Consider the following 5,612-nt stretch of genomic DNA (forward strand, 5'->3'; position numbering starts at 1 on the left):
TAAAACAGCTTTTTAGCACAAAAATTTCTTGAATTAAAAAATTTTATATTAGAAAACTATTTTAGAAAGCAGTACGAAAGTTGTCTCAAACAAAGCCTTAATTTTCACATCTATTGTGTGTTTCCACCTTTTATTTTGAATGGCTTCTTTAAATTCCAAATATTTGTTATCTGTAATTAAACAAATATTGGTCACTTCTTAGAGCCTATTTAAGCATATTGTCTTCATTATCATTTAATTTTCTTCTAAAGATGGTAATGAAGAGATAGAATATGGAGGTGATGAAGGATCTTGTTGCTCTATGGATACTTGCTCTTCAGATCACTAAATAAAAACATTCTTATTTTGTCAATTCCGAGCTCTTTCTTCATTAAATTCATATCTCTATTTATGACCACTGTAGAAGAGCTAGGATCCAATAATTGATGAGTTTCAGTTATGCCTTCCTATGGGTCAACCTCTTAAAGACATTGCGACCTATGAAAAGCTCAGAAATCACAAGCATTTTGTGGCATTAGGTTGCTCTCTAGAAAATATTTGTCCTTGTGAAGTTATATTACCAATATTCTAAGGCTTGTAAATTGAATATGAAATTTCCTAAAATTATTCCAACTCCTACAAGGTTATGATTTTTAAATTGATAGTTGTGTTATATTACTTTCATCAAGATTAATAGATGCAAACTACAATCTTTAGTTATTATTAATTTTTTTTTGGTAATAATATAAGTGGATTATTTAAATTCACAAAATTATTTTAGCATACTTGATTATTAGATTTTTAATCTAAACTCGATTGCACGTGTGACATCAAGATTTCAAGGAGGTACATTTCATTATGGGATCAGAGATTTCATTGTCATCAACCACCATCAAACAATTGCCACTAACAAGTAGTTAGTCACATGAGTTAACAATGTATTAGGCATGACCATCGGCTTAACCCATAGGCGGGATCTTTTGGTCATTTTCTTATGTGAGGAGAGAGTGATTTGGGTCATCCAATTTAGATTAAAAACAAATCATAGTTTTTTTTTCAAAGAATTTGAGAACATTGATCCTTATTATAACATCCAATGTCACATCTCTACCTTTCAATTAGTAGAATATTGTTCATGTAGACTGCCTCCCTATGCCAAATAACTAACAATAGTAATTACAAATCATTTTACTCTCATCATCAACATATGATGAACCTTGACATCCACCCTTATCTGATGTTGGTGCTCATTATTGAGTAATAGTGATCTTCATTGAATACCATTAACCGCTAATGCTCATTGTTATTCACCATATGATGCCCACCATTAACAAACATTGACACTCGCTATGATGTGCCACCTAAATCTCCCATTGATAATTGACATCAAATGTTCTTCTCACTCTAACTTTTGATGTTTGTCACTCATCAATGACCATCAACTAAGTATTCACCACCATTATTGATAATAGCCTCAAACAGTCTAAAATCTTATATTGTACTTCTTTCTTCTCGACTTATGCAGTTGAAGCCTCTGACTTTCATAAAGCCAATGGTTTGGTTGAGAATCCAAGCGAATTGCGAATATGTTTGAAGTCAATTGAATCCTTTTGAATGATATTAGAATCATATTGTCAAGAGAACCCACTTAAGCCCTTGACGAACTTATATCATTACAGATTTTTAAGCATCTAATAGTATTATTAAAAAAAACTTTTATATTGATATATATATTCTAATCTGAGCGTAACATCTCAAAATAAAGTGAGGTCCACTGATAAAAGTTGTGGGTATGAATGATAACTTTGAATCAAAAGGTATGTATTATATATGTCTCAATGATCAAATATTTTTTAAAACTTATCAAGGCTTCTGTTCATGCTAAGGATACCTATGATTTATTCCAAAGGATAAACATATGAGCATTCAACTGTAGCCACAAATGAATAATATGGAACCATCCTTCATAATTATCATTATAATTGTTTAGTATTTTTAAATGGATTATTGTTTTAAGATTATAAAATAAAGTAAAAAAATTTATACCTTATAGTTCCTAATTATCTCAAAAGAATTATACAATACATTTATCTTCACTTATCTTTGAATTTCAAATTAATTTTTTAATGAATAAGATCTATACCAAGCAAAATAGATAGTACTTTTATAACAAAGAAAATAATAAATTAAATTAATTTTGTAATTGCCGAACTTATCGTAAAATATATTTATAAAACTTAATCTCTTTTTTTTCAAAAAAAAAATATTAATTAGCAGAAAAAATATATATATATCTCTAACCTTCATTATTAATATTTATATTAAATAAACAATTTTAAAACAATAACTACAATTGGTTCCATGGTGTAGTGGTTAGCACTCCAGACTTTGAATCTGGCGACCTGGGTTCGAATCCCGGTGGGACCTTTTGGTTTTATGTAATCCTGGGTTTTTAATTTATTATTTAAATTTTATATTCTTATGTAATTTAAACTTTATGAATTTCATAAGAGGCTAAAATTTTGAATGAATTTAAAAAAACATAAATATAAGAAACTTTAGCTTTAAAATTGACTAGCCATTAATTATATCCAAAGAATTTGTTAATTGTGTAGCATTAATTGTATGGTGATAGTATTTCATTTGAGACGGTTCTTTGAAGTAATTTATAATTTTTTATGTTAGAAAATTATTTTTAAAAGTAATAAAAAAATTGTCACAAATGAAACCTAAATAATTTTAAAATTTTAATCTTCATCTACATGACATTTGATAAAATTTTATAAACTTCATCGCTTTAATACTTATCTCACAAAAATCTTTGATTTATATATTTTGGGTTAGGTTGAGAGTTTGGTTGCTTTGAAATAAAAAAGAGGTGAAATATTTCAAATATAGGGGATTTAAATTTTTAAACTTTTAAAATTTATCATCTAATTTAATTTTGATATATTTAGATATCACTATAATTTTTTGCGCAATTGGCGCCGCCGTTATTGTTGGTCTTGTTGTTGGACACCGCCTATCTTGAGTCGCTGACTGCCGTAGCAAGTGACCGCTACCTAACATTGTCATTGTTAGTTGTTGGCCGACATTAGCCACCACCATACAATTAAAATTAACCTCCTTGTGCTATTTGATTGGGTTAATGACAATCCCAACTTCTCTTCATTGATCAAAAAGTTTTATTTTCTCATTATTTGTTGCACTATATACTACGTTTGGAAAGTGAGAAATGAGAGGAGGTTTGCTAACTCCTCCTCTAGCTCCTCTTAAGTTTGCTTTAAGATTAAAGGTGCAGTTTTCTCAAAAGTGTGTAAATGGAAGGATGGCACTTATTTGCTGGATTTGCTCTGATCTGCTGTGATCTGATGTGAATTGTTTTTGCTTGTTTCTGGATATAAGCTATGTCTGGTGGGATCCGGAGGTTTTGCAGTTTTGGAATTTTGCATCTGTGGGGATTTTCAGGTAGCTTCTGGGGGCTATGATGTTAGATTGCATCTGGCACTTCCTCCCTGACTGGCACGGTATTGCAACCTGTATTTATTGGATGGCACCCTCCCGCAACCGGGGGAAGTCTTATATCACACTTGCATTCATTTTCCTGAGCCCAACTACATCAGATTCTACTCCGGTCGTTGGATTCTTATTGATTTTGACAAGTCTAAATTTTTTCATGCCGGATAATTGTAATTTTTAGTTTTTGGGGATAGTTTTTGTATTACCCCTTTTTCTTTCTTCAAATTTACACATGTAACTAGTGTTCTTTTTTAAATGATATGGGCTTAGGCCCCTAATTTCTCCCAAAAAAATAAAAAAATTAAATAAATAAACATAAAGACAAAATGTAAAAAATTTAAAGGAAAAAAATTATATAAATTTAATTAAAAAAAAATCTGCGAACAATCCTCTCGAATTTCATATTATTTCTAATAAAACTACCCTAACTCATTTAATGATTGAAAATAAAATTAACTCTGATTTATAATAACTATAAACATTAATACTAATGGAGCAAAAATTTGTAAGTGAATATTAAGTGTCGTTGCGTCCTGGATTATTTGCGGCGGTAGAGAAATATAAGATTTAACATCTTAGTTTTGTATGAAGATCCAATACACAATCAGATAAGAGAGAGAGTACAGTATTTATAAGAGACACCAAGATTTTTTACGTGAAAACTCTGAAAAGGAGAAAAACCACGGGGCCTAACCTAGTTTGAATGAATCTACTAGAATTTGTAGCTGATTAAAAATGAGACCCTTTATTGAAGGGAAGTCCTTGGCTTGATGTAACAAATATGCATCATATGGAATGCATTAAACTCTGGAAATTAGAAGAATTAGTGTTGATATGTTAGTTTGGTCGGCATGACCATAGTTGGTGGGCAACGGAGATCATAAAGATCATATTCGGGTGACGTCAGTTAGAAGGACTATGTCGCGGGCTTAAGTTGATCCGAAATGAGTTGGATTCAAGTTGATCCGAAAATCTTCTTTTGATTTGAAAATGACCGGTTTAATATCTTTTATTCTTTAATTTTTTTTTTTTGGAAAAATCTGTTGCTTAATTTTTATTACATGTGTAATCAGTTGACTAAGTCAAAGGATTGTCTTGCTATTAATACTGCACCACAAGCATAGTATACCGTTGTCTACTCTATGTATAGTTGGCTGTAATTAGAATTGGAACACAGCTTAAGTATTTCACTTTCACTTCTGTATTGTTATATATATATATATATATAACCAAAATGAGCTAACGGGTCAGAGTTGAGTCATTCGGTTTGCCAATATGTCGAGTTTGAGTTTGTCTTTCTGACCCATTTATTAAATTAGTTGATTTCGCGTTAATTTGATTTAAGTCAGGTCAATTTTGAGATGGATTGAGCTCAACTTGTCAACCCATTTTGATGCTCATAGTGACTCTTTATAATATGATTAAACAAAAAAAATTTGCATGAATGTATCTATTATATTGTCAATAATTTCGGTTTTGTTTGAGATAGCTTTCGACCACTACTACATTGTTTTACATCAATTTTTGTGTTAAAAAGTTGCAAACCGAAATTTTTATTTATTTTTTCAATAAAGTTTATTTTGAAGTAAAATAATTTCTTACTATCACAATTTTTTTAATGTTTTAAATTTTACTGGTTTTTTCTATCACAAAAATAATTGAAAAGGCAATCTAAAATAATCTAAATCATAATAAGCAGCAAAAGAAAATTGAAAGAAATGAATTATTTATTTCAGCTTAACATTATAATGAAGTATATTGGATATATCCCCTAACTCATTTAATGATTGAAAATAAAATTAACTCTGATTTATAATAACTATAAACATTAATACTAATGGAGCAAAAATTTGTAAGTGAATATTAAGTGTCGTTGCGTCATGGAATATTTGCGGCGGTAGAGAAATATAAGATTTAACATCTTAGTTTTGTATGAAGATCCAATACACAATCAAATAAGAGAGAGAGTACAGTATTTATAAGAGACACCAAGATTTTTCACGTGAAAACTCTGAAAAAGGAGAAAAATGACGGAGCCTAGCCTAGTTTGAATGAATCTACTAGAATTTGTAGCTGATTAAAAATGAGGCCCTTTATTGAAGGGAAGTCATTGG

At 29.9% G+C, this 5,612-nt stretch overlaps 1 non-coding gene across 1 annotated transcript; it reads left to right on the forward strand.

The window, feature by feature from the left end:
- Positions 1-2,334: 2,334 nt before the first annotated feature.
- Positions 2,335-2,406, forward strand: TRNAQ-UUG. Its single transcript has one exon. It is a non-coding gene; the product is annotated as a tRNA-Gln (tRNA).
- Positions 2,407-5,612: the final 3,206 nt, after the last annotated feature.

The sequence above is a fragment of the Dendrobium catenatum genome, unplaced genomic scaffold, assembly GCF_001605985.2.
Source record: "Dendrobium catenatum unplaced genomic scaffold, ASM160598v2 fragScaff_scaffold_787, whole genome shotgun sequence".
NCBI lineage: Eukaryota > Viridiplantae > Streptophyta > Magnoliopsida > Asparagales > Orchidaceae > Dendrobium > Dendrobium catenatum.